Source organism: Vulpes lagopus, chromosome 7, assembly GCF_018345385.1.
Source record: "Vulpes lagopus strain Blue_001 chromosome 7, ASM1834538v1, whole genome shotgun sequence".
NCBI lineage: Eukaryota > Metazoa > Chordata > Mammalia > Carnivora > Canidae > Vulpes > Vulpes lagopus.
The window spans coordinates 51,567,423-51,589,644 of NC_054830.1; the positions used below are offsets into that span (position 1 = coordinate 51,567,423).

The 22,222-nt window shown below is 40.9% G+C and overlaps 1 pseudogene; it reads right to left on the reverse strand.

Annotated features, from left to right (window-relative positions):
- Nucleotides 1-2,024: 2,024 nt before the first annotated feature.
- LOC121496055 lies at nt 2,025-3,263 on the reverse strand (annotated as a pseudogene).
- Nucleotides 3,264-22,222: the final 18,959 nt, after the last annotated feature.

Here is a 22,222-nt window from a genome sequence, read left to right on the forward strand (position 1 = left end):
TTTTTTTTTTTTAAACCTAACATCTTTATGGTATTTAGCATTTTACAAAAAGCGCTTTTCTGGACATTATTTTATTTAATTCTTAAAGCAAATCCTGGGAAATGAGTGGTTATTATTCCAATTTTACAAATGGGTAAACTGAAATGTAGAAAATGAAGTGATTTGCCTGAAGGCACAGAGCTAATGGCAGCTGCTGCTAATACAGTCTCCAAGTCTAATCCTTTCCCTTTTACACCATAAAAATAACATAAATCATTCATTTCCCCCAAGGAATTCATTCATTCATTCACGTATTTTCTTATTGAAACCTTCCTCTTCTTTTAGTCCTAGCTCACATATCACCTCCTTCCAACTGGGAATAATTGTTCTTCCCTCTGTACCCACATAATCTTTGCTTATATCTCTCCAGCCCTTGTCTTAAATATCAGCTGTGTCCATTAAGAACAAGTATAATTTTTATTTATTTATTTATGATAGTCACAGAGAGAGAGAGAGAGAGGCAGAGACACAGGCAGAGGGAGAAGCAGGCTCCATGCACCGGGAGCCCGACATGGGATTCGATCCCGGAGTCTCCAGGATCACGCCCTGGGCCAAAGGCAGGCGCCAAACCGCTGCGCCACCCAGGGATCCCCAAGAACAAGTATATAAGGCATAGGGACTCTCTGAGGCCAGGCACCATTTCTTTTTTGTCTTTCTACTCTTTGATGCCTAGCATAATGTCTGAAACAAAGTTTCTGAAATTGAGAATGTCATAGGCTGGTGATAAAACTAAACATATATACAAAGCAATTATAGTAAAATACAGACAAGATCTATGCCACAGATGTGGTGAGACAGCCCTTCAGGGTTTCTGGGAAAGCTTCTTGTGGGAGAAGGTGACAATTGGATGAGGTCTTTTTTTTTTTTTTGGATGAGGTCTTTAAAGATGACCAGCAGTTCACCAGACAGGAGTGATAACAGAGTAGTAGTGAAAATATTCCAGGGAGGGACACCTGGGTGGCTCAGTGGTTGAGCATCTGCATTTGGCTCAGTGTGTGATCCTGGGGTCCTGGGGTAGAGTGCTGCTTTGGGCTCCCCTTGGAAAGCCTGCTTCTCCCTTTGCCTATGTCTCTGCCTCTTTGTGTGTCTCTCAAGAATAAATAAATTTTAAAACAAAAACATTCTAGGGAGAAAGAACAGCTTCTACACTGCATCTGGGAATTCTCACTTTGGGAGGATATTGTGTTTTCCAATGGAGTTCTGGAAGATCACAGACTCTTATGGTATAAAAGAAATGAATGACTAATAGTAGAAACAGAGGAAGGAAACAGAGCAGGTATCTCATATGAGAGGCAGTATAATACAGTGATCAAGAGTGAGGACTCTGGATCCACTCTGCCAGGTTTGAGTACTTGGCTCAGCCACTTATTATCTGTATGACCTTGAGCAAGTGGCCTGTGCCTCAGTTTCCACATGTATAAAATGGGGGTAATAATAGTGCTTACTTCACAGGGTTGTCACAACAACCAAACTGGTTAGTATATATAAAGTGCTTAGAAAAATACCTGATATGTAGTAGATATTTTTTTAAAAAAGATTTTATTTATTTATTCGTGAAAGACACAGAGAGAGACAGAGGCATAGGCAGAGGGAGAAGCAGGCTCCATGCAGGGAGCCCAATGCGGGAATTGATCTCCAGCCTCTGGGATCATGCCCTGAGCCAAAGGCAGACACTCAACTACTGAGCCGCCACCCAGGTGCCCCTGTAGTGGGTATTATATATGTTTGTTATTATTATTATTAATTATTATAATTACTTAATGGGCCTGAAATTTAAGCAAGTCAGCAACTATCTACTTATCTCTTTGTAAAACTGGCCCTGAATTATGGGAAAAACTGAGTTGTCAAAGACCCCAGTTAGAGGAGAGAGAGTTAATTATTGTATCCCATCTCTTTTTTTTTTCTCACTGTCTTTGATCAGGTCTTTATTTAAAATTAGGTGTCCAAAATGATTTGACTTTTATGGAATAAACAAATACAGGTTTTTAGGCAGAAGGCTTTTTCTCTTCTGTGGTGGGTTTCTTGTCAGCTGCTGGTTTCTTGGTAGCTGCAGCCTTTTTTCTTACCAAGGGTTTCTTTGGCTTTTTCACACCAAGAGCCTTCTTTCCTTTCTTCCCTACCATGGACTGGAACCCCCTTCTCACCTGATTTGGCTTCAAAGGCTGCTGCCGCCTTATCCATCTGGAGTTTGTGATTCTTGGCCTGGTGAAGAATGGTGTTCCGGTGCGTGGTCTTTGCATACAGGTTTAGCTTCTACATAATTCTTAGGTTCTTCAGTGGATTCTTCTTCAGGACTCTACGATGAATCTTCTTGCGTGGTGCTTGGAGGGCTCTCTGGATCTCTGGGCTTTTCAAGATTCTGCTAAATTCTGTATTAAGCATCTTAAGCATGGCAAGGTTGTAGTTACTCTTGAGGCAGGCAGCCTTACGCCAAGTGCCATACAGATTGTCTAACTTGCGGAAAGCACTTTCAGTCCAAATGCAGAAGTGTCCCACATGCCCACCAGGAGCAAGTTTCAGAATGTTTAGTTTGCTTACATTAAGTAAAATAATTCCAGGGATGTTTCTGAAGGCCTTGATGATACCATTGTCTTCATTGTAGATGATGCAGGGTCCTCTGCACTGGATATGACAACGGTTTCTGATTTTGCCCTTGTCAGCTCTCATTCGCTGAGAGGCATAGACCTTTTTGATATCATTCCAGGCTTTAAGTTTCTTAAGAAGCAAAACAGCCTCCTTGGTCTTCTTGTAGCCTTCAACTTTATCTTCAACCACCAAAGGAAGTTCAGGAACTTCTTCAACATGATGACCTTTAGACATGACTAGTGCTGGTAAGGCTGAGGCAGCCAGGGCACAGCAGATGGCATATTGCTTTTGTGTTGTGTTCACTCTGCGGTGCCAACGGCGCCAGGTTTTGGTTGGTGCAAACATGCGGCCTCCACGACGCATATTTCCAAGAGCACTCTGGCCAGAACAGTGAGTCCCACCCCTCGAACTCTGGGAATTTGAGCTCTGCCAGTACCCCAAGACTCAGTACTGGTTTGACGACTTGCTAATTCACTGACAGCATATGGCTGTCTGTTGTTTTTGTGCAAGTTGGTGTGAACAAAGTTCACGATATCGGGTTGAATGGGAGCCTTAAACACAGCAGGCAAAGTAACATTTTTGCCAGATGATTCCCCCTTTTCGGAGTATACAGATATCAATGGATGAGCACACGCCATCGTGGGGAGAGGAGAGGAGAGGGCTCAAGTCCATTTTAGCCACCAAAGTCTGTAATCAGGATTTGGGATAGCAACATGTCCCAAAGTGGGCTTTCATTGGATTATTACTATTTGGAATTATTTGGGAAAAAATTTCATGGTCAACTAAGTTAAGGAAACTGTATTAAATAGAGGCAAATAGATTTCTTTACTGTGGGATTTCCCAGAGTATTAATAGATTAATATGCATCGTGAATCACTAACAGAAAAACAGAACATGCAGCACTTTCTAGTTTCCCAAACCATGTTTTCCTCTTCCCTCTCTCTCCTTCTCTCCCCCTCCCTCTTTAAAAATCTTTTGGGATTAATATTTCATGGCATCGGTTTGGGAAACATTGGTACCAAGCACTCCTTTGCTGTCAGATAATCATCTCAAGGTCCCAAACCAATCAAGACTTATTTACACAGACCTCTTTTGCCTGCAGGAACAAGAGGATGCCATAACCTAAGAGATACATTAAGGAGAAACATGAATTACTGTTATAATTTGTGGTTATAAAATCCCAAGAATATCTATGCCTTTGTCTGAGGCTGTCTTTGTTCAGACTCCAAGCTGACAAAATTCTAGGAATGATCTTCCTATTTAGAATGACATTTTCCAAATCTCCAGGGTCTGAGCATGTGACCCTTTGCCTGGCATCTTACTAATTTGGGCATCATCTGGGCCTCTTCATGGAGAGGAATGATTGAAGAAGTACTACGGCTGGTGCCCACACCTCTTTATTAGTACTTCCATGCTGAAACAACAAAGCCATATGGAGAAAGTTCTCTTATTAGGATGTTATTTCTTTCCTATAACTTTATCTTAAAAATTATCATGACTTTTTGTTGATGCATAGCTCTGTGAATTTGAACACATGTATAGAGTTATGTAAACAAATCAGGGTATAGAACATTTCCCTCACCCCAAAACCATTTTTTTTGTGTGCTTATTCAGCACCATCTGCATATCTATTTTGGTGAGGTATCTGTTCAAATCTTTTGCTTATTTTATTGTAGTTTTTGAATTGTTTGTTTTCTTGCTGCTAACTTTTGAAAGTTCTTTGTACATTCTGGATACAAGTTCTTTGTCAGATATGTGATTTGCAAATACTTTCTTATACTTTGTAGCTAATCTTTTTATTTTCCTGACAATGTCTGTCACAAAGCAAAAGTTTTACTTTTCATTCAGTTCAATTTGTCAATAGGAGAAAAAATTTTCTTTTAAAGATCATGCTTTGGTGTCATGTGTAAGAACTCCGCCTAACCCTTGGCCACAAAGCTTTTTCTCCCATGCTTCCTTCTCAGAGTTTTATAATTTTAGGTTTTACAATTAGATCTATGATCTATTTTGAATTAATTTCTCTATTAGTTGGGCAGTTTAGATCAAGATTTATTTTCTTACATAGGGATATATAATTTGTCCAGCACCAGCTGTTAGAAAGACCATTTTTTCTCCCCCCACCTTTTATCTTTTCTTTTTTTTAAATTATTTTTCTTTTTTTTTTTAAGGATGTTATTTATTTCATGAGACACACACACACACACACACACACACACAGAGAGAGAAAGAGAGAGAGAGAGGCAGAGACAAAGAGAGAGAGGGAGAGAGGCAGAGACACAGGCAGAGGGAGAAGCTGGCTCCACGCAGGGAGCCGGATGTGGGACTCGATCTTGAGACTCCAGGATCACGCCCTGGGCTGAGGGCGGCGCTAAACCGCTGAGCCACCCGGGCTGCCCCCTCCCCCCTTTTTAAAAAGATTTATTTACTTGGGGATCCCTGGGTGGCGCAGCGGTTTGGCGCCTGCCTTTGGCTCAAGGCGCGATCCTGGAGACCTGGGATCGAATCCCACATCAGGCTCCCGGTGCATGGAGCCTGCTTCTCCCTCTGCCTGTGTCTCTGCCTCTCTCTCTCTCTCTCTCTCTCTCTCTCTCTCTCTCTCTCTGACTATCATAAAAAAAAATTTAAAAAAATATTTAAAAGATTTATTTACTTATTCATGAGAGACAGAGAGAGAGAGACAGAGAGAAAGAGAGAGAGAGAGAGAGAGGCAGAGACGCAGGCAGAAGGAGAAGCAGGCTCCATGCAGGGATCCTGATGCGGGACTCAATCCCGGGACTCCAGGACCATGCCATGGGCTGAAGGCAGACGCTAAACCACCGAGCTACCCAGGGATCCCCCATTTTTTCTCCCTTAAATTGCCTTTTCACTTTTGTGAAAAATCAATTGGTTATGTTTTGTGTATTTCTAGATTCTATTCTGTTCCATTAATCTATATGTCTGTTCCTCCTTACTACTGCATTGTCTTGCTTAATTGAGATTTATAATGCCTTAAAATTGGGTAATGTGAGTCCTTCAATTCTATTATTTTTTTTCCCAAAATTGCTTTGTGTTCTAGTTCTTTTGCCTTTCCTTATATTTTAGCACCAGCTTATCTATATTTGCAAAAATTCCACTGGGATTTGTATTGGATTATGTTAAATCTGTAGATTTATATGGGAAAAAAATGACTCCTTCACTAGGTTATAGCTTCCAGTCCATGAACATGGTATATCAGTTTCTCCAATTATCCAGGTTTCTTTCAGTTTCCTTATTTTATCACTTTAAATATTTTCTGACCTTTGGCCAGAAAGCTGGCAATTTATCTATTCTGCTCTGCTGCTCACTTCCAATGAGTACATCTACATGTGGGATCAAGAAAGAGAAAAATAAGCAGGTTTGCCCCACCTTTTTAGGACCACATCTCTTCTGATCAGAAACTCTCAGAGTTTCATGTTCCTGTAAGTCTCTATTGCCACAACTATCACTGTCATTGCCACACAACCTAGTGCACAGAAGCTGAGAAAAGGAAAGAAGAAAAAGAAGAAAACACCAGGCAACACCCTTACGTTGCTCCTACCGCCATAACTAAAAGACTTCTCCCTGTCCATATGAATGTTTTCTTCCAGGTTGGGGCTGTGTTGAGTCCAAGCTGGAAGACATTGGAGTAAAAACTGAAGTGGCAAACTCTCTTTCAGTTTAATTGGAATTCTAGTCTTTTTTTCCTAAATTGTATTTATTTTTCAGAGACCTCAAATATCTGCTTCAAGCATCATGTTTAGGCCTTATAGTTGCATTCAGTGGATCAGAGACAATAGAATGAGCTTATTCCATCATACCCAGAACAAAAGCTCCTTTGATATTATTTAAATAATAAAACTTAGGATCTAAGAGATTAAGGAAACATCTTTAAGGTTACATAGAAAGTGATGAATCTGGGATAGGGACCACATTTGAAATCTGCGTGAGTATGATCTATACAAATAGTCTACATGTTACATATTTTTTAAAAAATTTTTATTTATTTTTTTACGTTACATGTTTTAAAAGTCAGGTTTATTGAGGTACAATTCAATTACAGTTAAATCACCTTTTATTTTATTTATTTATTTTTAAAGATTTTATTTATTTATTCATTCATGAGAAACACACACACACACAGAGAGAGGCAGAGACACAGGCAGAGGGAGAAGCAGGCTTCATACAGGGAGCCCGGTGTGGGACTTGATCCCAGAACCTCAAGATCACAACCTGGGCTGAAGGCGGCGCTAAACCGCTGAGCCATCTGGGCTGCCCTAAAATCACCTTTAAATAGTGTATGGTTCAATGAGTTTTGACAAATATATAGTTATGTAGCCACCAGTATAACCAAAGTATCAAATATTTTCATCACTCCAAAAGGTTCACCATGCTCCTTTCTAGCTAATTTCTTATCTGTATCTCCAACTTTTGTCAACTACTGAAATGTTTCTATCTTTATAGTTTCATCTTTTTGAGAATGTTATAATGGACTCATATGGAACACAGGCTTTTGTCTCTGGCTTCTTTCATTTAGCATTAATATTTTTGAGATTCATCCACAGTGTGCGTGTGTGTGTGTGTGTGAGAGAGAGAGAGAGAGAGAGAGAGAGAAAGAGGGAGAGGCAGAGACACAGGCAGAGATAGAGACAGAGAATGAAGGAGAGAATTTTTTTCTTTTTTTAATTGCCAAGTAGTATTCTGTTGTATGGCTAGACCACAGTTTGTTTATCCATTCACCTGCTGATGGAATTTGGACTAATTTGTTCTAGTTTTAGAAAATTATGAATAAAGTCTATATTCTTTTTTAAAAAGAATAAATTTTATTTATTTGAAACAGAAAGAGAGAAAGAGAGAGAGAGATAGAGCAAGCACAAGCAAGGGGGAGGGATAAAGGGAGAGGGAGAGGGAGAAGCAGACTCCTGGCTGAGCAGGGAGCCAGATGCAGGACTCCAACCCAGAACCCTGGGATCGTGACCTGAGCCAAAGGCAGACACTTAACCAACCTAGCCACCCAGGTGCCCCTAACGTCTATATTCTTGATCACTATACAATGTGTCCTAGAATAACATAGTTAGATTTGAAAGGAATCTTCAAGATGGAATGGCTTATTAACCCCAGTAATCTTAATGACCCTGTTCCACAGACCCTGTGCTAGGCATTTTATACACTCACATTGTTTCTTTGTTTACAATGTTTAGATAACTTCCCAACCTCTCACCATGAAGGATCCATATTTGTGAGTTCCTGGTGATGTATTTATTCAACATAATGAGTGTATGTGTGCATTTATGTGTCTGTGCCAAGCACTGGCTGGACCCTGGGAAACAGGGAAAAACAGGGAAAAGAAAAGACATAGTCTCTACTTCAAAGTCTACAATCTGCTGTGATTATATCCTATGGACTCTACCTTTTGAAATAATTTCTATCACACAAACTGCATCATTAATTAAGTGTAACTCATTCCTTCATCTGTAGAACACTTGGGGTAAGAGTAAGGTCATAGGATTAGCAAACAAAATATTTCTGTTCCCACTCTTATGCTTTGAGAGGTGTATTCATTTGGATGCTTTCTGTTACATGAAACAATCTGGCTTCAATGTAGCTTAAAATAAATTCAGAGGTAAAGTAGGCTTATTGCAGCATTCACAGTAGTCCAAATGTGGAAACAACTGATGTGCTTGTTAATGGGTGAATAAAGATGATGTGGTGAATATATATAATGAAACATTATTCATTCATGAGAAAGGAGATCCTGCCATGTGTGACAACATGGATGGATCTTGAGGACATTATGCTAAGTGAGAAAAGCCAGAGAAGACAAATACTGTATGATGTCACTTGTATGTGGAGTATAAGAAGCCAAACTTGTAAAAACAGAATGGTGGTTGCCAGGGACTGGGGGGTGGAGGATTAAGAGCAATGTTGCTTAAGTGTACAAATTGCAGCTAGTAGTAATTAAGTCCTAGAAGATTTAATGCACAGTATAGTGAATATAGACAACAGCTTTATATTATAATCACCAAACTTGCTAAGAAATGAGATATTAACTATTCTAATCGCAAGGAAGAAATGGTAATTATGTGACATAATAGAGATGCTAACTATCACTACAGTGGCAATCATATTACATGTATAAATGTATCAAACCAACATGTTTACACCTTAAATTTAAACAATGCTATGTTAATTATATTTCAATTAAAAAATAATATGCTACTGAGAAGGAGAGAAGGGGCAATAAGAATGGACAGTAGGTTGGTGTGATGGAAATAATGTATGTTTACCACACTTCTTCCTTCCTGGCACCCGGAAAAACTATGTTTCTCAGTTAGATTGGAGTCCTGTGATTGAGATCTGGCCAATCACAGGAGGAGGCAGATGAAGTGATGTGAACCTCTTCCAGGCATCACTCTTTAAAAACATCTCATGCTCCTTCCTATACTCCTTTTCTTCCCTGTAGTTAAGTTGGCATACTTGTGATAAGGGTGAAGGCTATCTAAACTACCCTGGACTGATATGTGAGCAAGAACTAAACTTTTATGGTGTTAAACCTCTGGGGGGTTATTTAGTACTATAGAATAGCAGAACTAATCCTGGTAGATTAGTAGGGCAATGGTTTTTAAAGTGTGGTCCTCAGGGGCACCTGAGTGTCTGCCTTCAGTTCAGGTCATGATCTTAGGGCCCTGGGATGGAGACTCCGCATTGGGCTCCCACTTAGCAGGGAGTCTGCTTGTCTCTCTCCCTCTCCCTCTGATCCTCCCCCTGTTTGTACTTTCTCTGTCTCTCTCACAAATACACACATACATATATTCATACATAAAATCTTTAAAAAAAAATAAAGTGTGGTCCTCAAACCAGCAGTTTGGGCATTACCTGGGATCTTGTTAGCTGCTAATTTTTCTGGTTCCCTATCCCAGGCCTATTGAAAAAAATATTTGGGTGGGGGGCAGGACCTAGCACCCTGTGGTTTAACAAGCCCTCCAGGTGATTCTGTGGCATTCTACTGTTTGAGAACCCTTAATTTAGGGAATTAAAGGTGTCAGAAATGGCTCTCTGGTCTTCTCAGCTGCCTTGTAGCAGGTGCCATGTTCTTCCTCTCCTCCCCCAGCTGCTGAGCTTGATTTCAGTTGTCATAGAACCTGAAGACACTACTGCTTCAGCTGTGATGACATGTTTATCTGCCATAAGTACCTGTGCCCATTCAGGTGTGACATCCTTCTCTTCTTCTCCAGATGTAGGTGTAGTGGCCCAAGCTCAAACTACTGTGCCCTTTGCTGGCTCTGAAGTACTTCTCCAGTTGGCTTCCATGGTGACAGTCCTCTCCCCTGCACCAGTAGCACTGTTACATAAGCAGCTTAAACCCATTCCTCCATCTTCTGTAAAAATTATAACTAATATCCTGTGAAGCCTGATGGTTTTTTATTGCTCTGGGCAGGCTTTTGGAAGGTAAAAGAATAATTTTATTTGGAAACATTGAAAGTAACCAGAGGATCTTTTAAATTACATTTGAAGTCCACAGGGGTCCTAAGACTCTGAGCTAGAAGTACGACTGATCTAATCCTACTCACCTCATTTTAAGATGAAGCCATGAGGTTCAAGGAGGTGCATGGGCCACCCCAGTGCCTCTAAATTAAGTACCAATATCTTTTTTTTTGATACCAATATCTTTAATGATATTTGACATTTAACGATCAACATGCTATCTTTTTTTTAAAGATTTTTATTTACTTATGAGAGAGAAAGAGAGAGAGAGAGAGGGAGAGAGAGGCAGAGAGGGAGAAACAGGCTCCATGCAGAAAACCCGATGTGGGACTGGATCCCGGGTCTCCAGGATCACACCCTGGGCTGAAGGCGGTGCTAAACCGCTGGGCCACTGGGGCAGCCCAACATGCTTTTTATTTTTTATTTTATTTTTTTAAAAGATTTATTTATTTATGAGAGAGAGAGAGAGAGAGAGAGAAAGGCAGAGACACAGGAGGAGGGAGAAGCAGGCTCCATGCCAGGAGCCCAACGTGGGACTCGATCCCGGGACTCCAGAATCACGCCCTGGGACATGCTATCTTTAAAAACATAATGGTATGTTTCGATAACTGTAAACATTCTTTCTTTTAATACTTATAAGATACACATAACATAAAATTTATCAGGTGAACCATTTTTAAGTGTACAGTTCAGCAGCATAAAGTATATTCACATTGTTGTGCAACCATCACCAGCACTCATCAGCAGAAGGTTTCATCATTCCAAATTGAAACTGTACCTGTTAAACACTCACCCTCCATTCCTTCCTCCTCTAGCCCCTAAAAACCACCATCTAATTTTCCATCTCTATGAACTGGACTACTCTAGGTACCTTGCATAAGTAGAATTACATAGTGTTTGTCCTTCTGTGACTGATTTACTTCACTTAGCATAATGTCCAAGTTTCATCCATATGGTAGCATGTGTTAGAATTTCTTTCATTTTCAAGGCTAAATAATATTACATTGTATGTATAGACCACACTTTGTCTATCCATTCATCTGTCAATGGACACTTGTGTTGCTTCCTTTCATTGTTTGGCTGCTGGGAATAATGCTGCTGTGAACATAGGTATACAAATATCTGTTCAAATCCCTGCTTTCAATTATCTTGGGAACATACCCAAAAGTAGAGTTGCTGAATCATGTAGTAATTCTATTGAATTTTTTGAGGAATTGCCATACTTAGTATCTGTCTTTTTTAGTACAGTAGGTGTGAAGCGGAATCTCATTGTGGTTTTCATTTGCATTTCCATGATGAGAAAGGGTTTCACATTTTGTCCAAGGTTTTTCTTCTAAGAGTTTTATAATTTAAGCTTCTGTATGTCTTTGATCCATTTTGGGTTAATTTTTGTATATGATGAAGTAAGGTTCCAACTTCATTCTTTTGCACGTGGATATCCATTGTTCCAGCACCATTTGTTGAAAGATATGTTTGTTCTTCCCTGAATTATCCTAGCACCTTTGTAAAAAACCAATTGATCATAGATGTAGGGGTTTATTTCTGAGTAGCTACTTCTATTCCATTGATCTATATGTCTATCCTTAGGCTAGTACCCCACTGTCTTGATTTCTATAGTTTTGTCTATTCTGGATCCCTTGAATTCTACATTAGGATCAACTTTTTAATTTCTGCTAAGAATCTGGGTTAGATTTTTTTTTTGAGAGAGAGAGAGAGAGGGAGGAAGGGGAGAGGGAAAGGGAGAGAGAGTCTTAAGCAGGCTCCACACTCAGTGCACAGCCTGATGTGGGCCTAAATCTCACGACTCTGAGATCTGAACCAAAATCAAGAGTTGGATGCTTGACTGACTGAGCCACTGAGGCCCCGAAGCCAGCTTAGATTTTTTTTATAAGGATTGTACTGAATCTGTAGATCATTTTGGAGAGTTCTAATTATTTCACAGAGTCTAGTTTTTGTTGTGGTTGAGGCAAGCACAGAGAGAATAAAGAAATCAGCTTCTCAGTCTCAGACGTGATCCTTGAAAGGAGGTTGAAGCACAAGTGGAAGTCAGTGAGGAGAAAGGGAGGGGTAGAAGGAAGCATCTGAGACTGGTGAATAAGCATGTACAGAGCCTGGAGTGTGTGTGTGTGTGTGTGTGTGTGTGTGTGTGTGTGTGTGAGAGAGAGAGAGAGAGAGAGAGAGAGAGAAACAGGGACAGAAAGATGAGGGACATAGAAGAGATAAAGACATAGACAAGGATAGAAGGAAAGATTTAAGGGGGCTCGGGAGAGAAAGAAGAGAGATGAGACACAGAAACAGAGATTGAAAGATATTGAGACTAAGAGAATGAAGATAGGAGATGAAGCATTAAGGAAGTACAAGTAGCTCAGTTCTGTGAAGTGGAAAAAGTGCTGAATGATAAGTCTGGAGAGATAGCAAAAACTGAATCATGAAGGACTTCTAAAAGCAGACTTAATCATTTTCCTGGTTTATGGAGTCAGGACTCTATTTATTGTGTGCTCCCACTGTAATGGAGAGAATGAGGCTTTGGGGCTAGAGTTAACAATGTCAGCTCAGGCCTTGTGTTCAACAATCCTTGTGTATTCATCTTTCCCCAGAGAATAGTTACCAGAGCAAATGGCTGCAGATCCCTTTAGAAAAGGACTAGGGGATCATTTCTGTGTATACTGGCTGCGGTGTTGCAAAGGTCCTTCCTCCCGGGGACCTAGCCTCCTATTCAGTCAGTGGATTCTAGGTCCAAAACCTGGCCCAGGTCTGGAACTGGGCAGGGGATCAGACTTTTTCTTAAGATAACTGTCCTAAGCCTCCAGATCATTCCTCCTTGATTTCCTCTGATTATACAAGCTGCCTATCTATTTTGCCCAAGGATGTTGTGCACTATTAACTAGCTCTGTGGGTCAGGCCTCTTGGCTGACACTCCAACCCTGCTGTTTACTATGATAATTGCATCCACCTGGCTTCTGGAGATTAAATGCCACCACCTGGCCTCTATTTTGGGGTCTTATCCCCTCTGCTGCTATTAGTGAACCTAGATATTGCCATTCCTTCCTGCTCTTAGTCTTGGCTTATGAAAGAGCCATTTATCACAGAATTTTTGGTGATCCCAGTGTCCCCATCACCAACCCATTCTCCAAGTCTTGGTAAGTGGTGTAGCCTCTGGGCATTCTATGGAATATAATCTTCTGGTGTATCTTTTGGTGTGTCATGGTACATCCACTTCCCTGAGCATTTTATTTTATTTTATTTTATTTTTTATTTTTTAAATATTTATCAATCTTATTATTTTTTTTATTATTTTTATTTATTTATGATAGTCACACAGAGAGAGAGAGAGGCAGAGACACAGGCAGAGGGAGAAGCAGGCTCCATGCACCGGGAGCCCGACGTGGGACTCTATCCTGGGTCTCCAGGATCGTGCCCTGGGCCAAAGGCAGGCGCTAAACCGCTGCGCCACCCAGGGATCCCTCCCTGAGCATTTTAATAGTATCTTCCATGGTCAGCCACGGCAATTACAACTTCACTTTGCATGGGCCATCACTTTTTCCATGTTTTTCAGAACCATTTAAAGGAGAATTTGTATCATCTCCTGGAGTTCTCTGCCAGGGTGTTAATTCCTGTATTAGGAGAGAGTGCTTGGCAATCAATAAATACTCTGGAATCCAATCTTGTGTTCTTGATCATAAGCCCCCTTGACCAAACATTCTTGGAATGTTTGGTATTGGAATGTATTATAGCTCTTTGGGGGTGTAGCCTGCTTCCTTCCCTACTGGCTCTGCCATGTCACCTAGCTATAGGCCTGGTGGCCAGGACAGGAGGTGGGGATAGATCCTAAGTAGAGGTATTTGTTGTAGAGTCGTCTCCATGTTTTCCAAGTAAGAGGTGAGGGGAATGCTAGCTCTTAATAAGAAGGGTGGACCACTTATGCTGGCTCAGGGCTTCTAGAGGAAGTCTAGATCAGATGTCGCCTTCCTGAGTGTAAGAGGCCCATGTTTTCCCAACCCCGGCCATAACCTTGAGTTGACAGATCTGCCTTGATTGAGTAGTTAGTCTTCCTTGGAGCTTGGGCATTCTATTAGGTCTGGGCCTGGTTCTTGGTCTCCACCCTTCTGCTGCTGTAAGCTATCAGGAGGTCTCTTGGCTTTCATATGTAGCTTTTCTCTTTTCCTGGGCTTTTTAAAAAATTTAAAATCAATTTGCCAACATATGGTATAACACCCAGTACTCATCCCATCAGGTGCCCTCCTTAGTGCCTGTTACCCAGTCACTCCTCACATGTAGCTTTCAATTGCCTATTGATCCAGCAGCTTTTCATGATCTCTATCAAAGGCATCAATGGTGTCATGCAATAACTGTCTGTAGGTTAAATTGTGGCTCCCAAAAGATCTGTGTACCCCAAACCTCAGAATGTGATCTTATTTGGAAATAGAGTCTTTACAGGAATAATTAAGGATCTTGAGATGAGATCATCCTGGATTAAGGTGTGCCCTACATCCAAAGCTGATGTCCTTTAGGAGAAGGGACGGGGAAATTTGAGGCACAGAGGGAAGGCAGTGTGAAGATGGAGGTAGAGGTTGAAGTTACGAAACCTCCATGAACACCCATGAAGAGAGACACATGGAGCAGATACTCCCTCAGAGGCTCCAGAAGGAACCAGCCCTGCTGACTTTTCAATTTGGGACATTTGGCCTCCAGAACTATGAGAGAATATGTTTCTGTTGTTTTAAACTGCTACGTTTGTGGTGATTTGTTACAACAGTGCTAGGACACTACTGCTCCATCCAATCCCACTGTTCTCATAGCTACAATAAGCCCATACTTCTAAACACCTAATAGATCACACCAGCTCATGTTTCCATCAGTACATGCCATCCCGATTCATCACAGGTGAATGTTTTAACAATTGGATCATCAGCACCTTGTGCTGAGGGCTGTCTGTGCTCCACCTACTGTTAGTGATGGAGTCTTCACTGGTGAGTGATTTAGGTCTAAAGCCTCATCTATTGCCTGTTTTCCGAGACCTCTCCTGCTACCAGCTGTCGCAGATTAGATTCTCTGTAAGCAGTTGCTGAGAGAAGGTTTGGCATGCAGGATATTTAATAGGGATCACTAGCTGTGGCAGAGAAATGGTGGAGGTGGATTGGGTAGAGGGAAAAATTGAACTGTAATGCAGACATGAGAAAGACTTGGTCAGCCCCGCTGGGGCTACATTGCAGTGGGTCCATTTCCATTGATCCCCACCTACAATTGGTCTTTGGATGTGGACAAGCCCTGAAGCCAACCTTGCAGGAGATGACAGCTGGGGCAAGTCCTTCTTTTAAGGGGCATATGGGCAGTTCATATCTGTGTTCACTGCTTCAGCATAAAGGTGAAAGAAGTTTTATCCTCATTAACAGTTGAGAAAACTGAGTCTGACAAAGGCTGAGTAACCACTAGCCCACCATTGGCAATTAGCAGAATCAACCATGAATCTTCCAGAAAGAAGGAAACTAAGATTGAGGGTTACTGTGTGCCAGGCACTTTAGGAAATTTCACATGTATTTCCTCTTGGGTCCTCATAACCTTTAAAGGCATTCATTACTTTCGCTAATTTTAGAAGGGAACTAAAGCCTAGAGGAGTTAACTATTTGCCCAAGGCCAATGGGATTGGTAAGAAATAGAAATAGCTAGAATTTGAACCTAGGTCTATGTGATTCATAATCCTTTAAGAAGCCAAGAAGGAACATTGCCTCTCATGTTCTTATAGTCAAAAATCCAGAGAGGAGCATTCCATAATTAGCTGGAGCTCAACTATTATCTAGTGAAAGGCAAAGTGTGTTTCTAGTCTTTATTTAGAACAACGGGATTGCAGGCAAGATCTGAATCAGATATCATCTGGCAGCTTTGCAGGAGGCTCCTTGTTGGAAGGTTTGATTTCTTCTTGGATGATGTGGAATGAGATAAGTGGTTAGTCATACATGTGACAGAAAAACAAGACTGGCTTACTGGAAAAAGCTAGAAAAAAAGGGCTTTTTAAAATAAGCACTGACTGTTTGCTATGAGAGAATTCTGGTGTTAGAGTCAGAAAGGCTCAGATTTTTAAAATAATTATTTTTTCTGATTACAAAAGTAATTTATGTTTATTATACAGGGATACTGAGCGGCAAATAGAAGAAAATTATAATCATTTAGATCTCTACCACAGAGATAATCATTGCTAACATTTTGACGCTGAGCCTTCTAGTTTTTTCTCTTGTGAATAAATACCCACTGATATATCTATTTATGTAAAATATATATGTGCATTTACATATAATTATGTTTTATAGGTCTTATTTTTACCAATATGGTACCTATAATGTACAGATTACTTTTTTTTTAAGATTTTTTTATTTACTGGAGAGAGAGAGAGAGCAAGAGAGAGGGACAGGGTACAAGCAGCGGGGAGTAGCACAGGAAGAGGGAAAAGCTGAACAGGGAGCCTGCCGCGGGGCTTAATCTTATGACCCCAGGATCGTGACCTAAGCCAAAGGCAGACACTTAACTGACTGAGCCACCCAGACATCCCTCAGATTACTTTTTAAAATAGTATCCTTTTGTCTGATTAAAAAGCCATACATGTTCACAGAGAGAAATGGAAAATACAGAAAAATAGAAGAAAACAGAATTCATCTGTAATGCTACTTTCCACACTATTGCCTGATATTTTTTAAAATTAGCACTAACAGCGGTTTAGCTGTTAGCTATCCTGGAGACCTGGGATCGAATCCCACGTCCGGGTCCCAGTGCATGGAGCCTGCTTCTCCCTCTGCCTGTGTCTCTGCCTCTCTCTCTGTGTGTGACTATCATAAGTAAATAAAAATTAAAAAAAATAAAATTAGCGCTAAAATGGAGCTCTTGAATCAAATTTACAAGATCCTCCTTTTTTTTTTTTTACTGAGATTTAATTAATATATAACATTGTAGCAGTTTTAGGTGTACAACATAATTTGTTGCATGTATATATTGTGAAATGAATACCAGAATAAGTTTAGTTAATGTCCATAACCACTCAGTTAGATTTTTTTGTTGTGATGAGAACTTTTAAGATTTATTCTCTTTGCAACTTTCAAATGTAATATACAATATTAGTAACCATAGTCACCATGCCATACATGACATCCCCAGAACTGATTTATCTCATAACTGGAAGTTTGTACCTTTTGACCTCCTTCACCCATTTTGCCCACCCTAACCCACAAGACCCCAGTGTTGCTCCACTGCTTCCTGTATAACTAAAGGCAAATCCCTAATTTTCTCTTGCAACCTCAGTTTCCTCACCCAACAAAAGGAAATTATGATAGTGCCTACATCACAATGTTGTTGTAAGCCATGCAGATAAATCTCTCAGTGTTGTGCATGGTACATCATAAGTAGTCAGATTTGTCTGTCATTACAAATACAATTATTGCTTGTTATAAGAGGAGAACATATTTAATATAATAATAATAACTACTTTGGGTGCCCTTTGTATTTTCAATTTATCCTTGACCCTTTCCAAATCTACCCCACTTCATTATTTGTCCATCAGCTAAGCAACTGTTTTCAAACTATATCTTGTGTCAGACTGGCCTGGAGGGCTAGTTAAAACACTGCTGAGCCCTACTCTCAGAGTTTCCCACTCAGTAGGTCTGAGGTGGGACCCAAGAATGTGCCTTTGTAGCATGTTTCCTGCTGATGTCGTTGCTGCTAACCACCAAGCTAGATAATTCTGGGACAAATTATCCCAGGAAAGGGATGCGTTGGCAGAGGAAAGAATGCTGCTTCTGGCTTTTGAGTTCCCAAAGCCTAGGCTTTCAAGAAAATCGGCTCATATTCCGAAATATTTGAGAGAAGAATTTGAGGACTCACATCAAGGCCTCTTGTCATCAAAACTGCAGAAAGGTTTTCTGTACCAGGAGAGGAGAGAGACAGAGAGGGCATGGAGAGGTGGAGGGTTTGTGGATTTGGACCTGAAAGAACCATGTGGACAGGAGCTGAGCCAGTCTCTGCTCACCATCCAGCTTCCACCTGTATGAATGCTGTCCCTTACCTATAACCGGAAGAATTTGGGAGATGAGTCAGTGTCCATGGGCTACCCCACCTCTTTTTTTAAGGGTTCTGCTGTCTTTTGCTTGAGGACTTCTTTCAACAGCACCTAGTGAGTTCCTGTGGGAGTAATGCCCACCTGCACCCCAGGACTTGGCTCAGTCTCTGTCCAGCTGCTTTGTACAGGGCAAGGAGTAACTATGGCAATACCTCCCCTTAGCACATTCATAGATACTCTTAATCCATCTGAGATGGAGAGTGGGGGCTGGCCTTGATCTGAAGGCCCAACATCCATAGAGAACCCCATAAATTAGTCTTCTTAGATTTGTTCTCCCAGTCTCTGACCTGAACATTTGCAGGTGTTGGTGATTCCATTCCCCTCTAATCATCTTAACAGGTGCTACTGGTTTGAACTCACTGGTGGATGTAAATAAATCATAAATAGTGACTCAACCAATAGTGGATGAGTTTTGGAAGGGCAGGGACTGCAAAAAAGGGGAGAAAGGGGAGAAAAGTTACATTTTATTGAGCATCTACTATCGACCATCCTCATGCAAGACACTTTCACCTAAGTATCTCATTAAATCTCCACCACAGCTCCAACAAGCATGTGCAATAAACCTTATTTAACAGAAGAAGGAACTGGGAATCAGAAAGTAGAAGCAACAAGTTTAGGCCACTCTGAAAAATGGAAAAGCCCATACACTATGAAGATTCTTTACCTGCCAGGATGTTTTCAAACTCCAAGCATCTTCTACTTCTCAGGGCAATGCCTCCTGTCTGTCTGGATCATGGACTGCATCATATACAGCCTGAGGCTTCACTTGGCAAAGGAGGGTACATGGCATGCTTGGCAACTTGTCTTGAACCAGTTAGCAATGACAAGAGCTAGACAGGACATGTAGAATAAAGTCACTTACTAGCTTCATGTGTTCTTGGGCAAGGGACAACCTCTCAGTTTCTACAACTATAAAATAGGGATAAGCCTATATATCTTATATGGCTGTTGTGAGGGCCAAAGTTGATAACACTTGAAAAATGGAATTGACACCTGGAGAAAGAGTGGGTGGACTCAGAAAAATTTGCATCTTGTCCCCTTTTCTAGGCTATGCAACCTGGTATTTCTGAATCTGAATTTCTTCATGGGATTGGAAGAATTGAGTGACAAATGTTAAACGAAAATATTTTCCACAGTACCAGTAGATCCTCAACAACGTGAATTTACTGATTCTTCCCTTCTCATCTTGAAGTGATCAGTAGAAGATGGATGGATAGATGGATGGGCAGATGGGTGTATGGATGAGTGAGTGAGTGGATGGATGGGTAGATGGGTGGATGGATGGATAAATGGATGAGTGGATGGGCAGATGCAGGAGTGGGTGGATATATGAACAGATGGGTGGATGGATGGGTGAATTGGTAGATGAATGGATAGATGGATACAATGGCACTGTACTTATACTATAGGTTCTCCCAGGACACGTTACCCTTCTTTACTTATGTTTGATTTTTTTTTAGCACCCACAAAAACTTCCTGAGCAACAGATGTGATTATCCCCTGTATACAGATAAGGAAACCCAGAAACTGAGGCTCAGTGAGGTTGAGCAATTTGTCCAGGATTCGTCTACTGGGAAGTGACAATGCAAATATCAAATCCGAGTCTGTTTTAGTTTGAGAAAAGGAATGGGAAAAGAGAGGACAATAAAAAAGATGAAAAAGAAATGACATTCTTGGTGGATATCCAAAGGTAGAAAATGAATAGAGACTAACAGAACTCAATTTACCATACATTACCTTCTGCATTCTTCACATTAACATTGCTATTAATGATTTCTAGGTGGTACAACTTTCTTCAATTAAAAAAATTAAAGCATAATTTATATACAGCAAAATCCACTCTTTCAGTGTTCAATTCTACAGGTGCTGACAAACATATACAGTTGAATAACCACCACCACAATCAATATATAGAACAGCTCTATCCCCCACTCAAATTCCCCAATCTCTCAACTGATGGCAGCTTCTAATCTGTTTCCTGACCTTATAGTTTTGCCTTTGCGGGAATATCCTATAAATGGAATTATAAGATATTTGGCCTTTAGAGTCTGGCTTAATTCACTTGGAATATCTGCATAGTACATCTCCAAATATTTCCTAGGTTCAGTCTCTTGATTTTAATTCTCATAAACTCTTTGTTTTTTTCTTCTTTGCTAGGATACAGGGAAAAAATTCTGTAATTTTCCAAAGGCAATTTCTCTTTAAACAGTGGAAAAAAAGGTAAAAGATGGAGAGAGAAGGAAGGTTTGAGTTGTTTTCTCTTTAAATCTTCTATGCCCTAGGAAGCACAGCATAGAGTCTGGTTAACTTTTCATAATGTCAAACACAAAACCCCGCTTAATCCTAGGTTATAAGTCATTCCCAATTAAACCTTCAGGAGACTTTTTGGAATTGAGGCAACAATAAAGAGAAATGAATCTTGATTTTAAGCAATGTAAGGACTAATCCCCATAAATAAGGTACTTGCTTGGAAGTCATGTGAGACAGTGAATTGGTTGGAAGCAAGCAGAACAGGTAGGAGGTGACAAGGATAATAGAGGATGTGGACTTTCATTGGCTAGGGGACGTGAAGACCAAGGGGGAAAGTTCTGTATCCATCTATCTTTCCATGAACCCATTAATCATTCATCTATTAATCCATTAATTCAACAATTATTTTCTGAGCATATATATACATACAAAAGTGAACAAAATGTAGTTCTCCTGCTCCTCCGTCGGGTCACATGTAGATACACTTGTGAAGGACATACACTGCATAACTTACATCGTTGTCTCTCGTGAGCTGTGCAGTGTATAACTCATGCTGCTCTGCCACAGTCTAGACAAAAAGAAAAACAGGTAAACAAACAGTTGTGGTATATTATTTAAGATAAGTTAGAAGGGAGACTGTGTAAGCAGAGAGGAGGGGGTACTTAATCAAGTCACTGGACATTGGAGTGGATTTCACTTAATGCTTCCTGGAGAAAGTAATATCTAAACAGAGCCTTATGGAAAAATGGAAGTTAGTGAGGTGAAAATGTGGGAATAAAAAGTCCCAAGCAGAGGAGACAGAATTTGAAAAGCCAAAGAGGCTTTCCCTTGCTTGGTACATCCAGGGATCTGTGAACAGTTTATATGGTTGGAATGAAGAAGGAGGGATAGTCAAGGAACATGACAGATTCATTTAAAGAGAGGGGCCACATCAGAGGAGGTCTTATAGGGGAGGCTACGAGCATGGACTTCATCTGAGGCCATTAAAGACCAATGGGAGAAGGATGTGGCCAGAGTTGTTCTTTGGTATGATCACTGTGGCTCCTGTGTGGAAGATAGGTTGGAAGTGGACCAGACAAGAAGCATGGAGTTTGTTTAGGAGGCTTGGGATGAGAGGGCCTGGAGTGAGGTTGTGGTAGTATGGTAGTAGGTTTGGGAAGAAAGCGACAGAGATGAACTATATGGGGAGGTAAAATTGTTAGGATTTGGTGACTGATCAGATAACAGAGGCGACAGGGAGGCTAGGAATGAGAGGTGGCTTCAGGTTGCTGGCTTGACCCTTGGGGAGACAGTGGGGCCATTTACTGAGCTGAATGACGGAGGTGAGGTTTGTGGATAAGATGATGAGCTCCATTTGGTATATGATGAGACAGGTGCCTGTGGGAACTACAAGTCTTGATGAAGGCAGCATATAGAGCTCCAATGCCCAGGAGGGTGATATGGGGGCCTTCATCCTCGACAGCCATTGGAGGCGATCCTCCAGGGTCTTTGTGAGGAGTGAGAGGAAAAAGAGACCTAGAATAGACCTCTAGGAAGCACTGAGTGTAAGAGACACGTTGAGGTCAAGGAGAGGAAGCCAAGGAGAGCGACCCCATTTTCTTCTTCCTGCTGCTTCCTAGGTTGTCAAGTTTGGCTTTGGCCAATATAGAGTGGGGTCAGGGTGATTTCTGAGCTCCAAAAATATTCATCACAGCACCCCCAATAGTTGTCACAGAGCCTGGCAAGTAAAGGTACTTATCTGATGGTGGTTGAGAAAAATGATTGAAT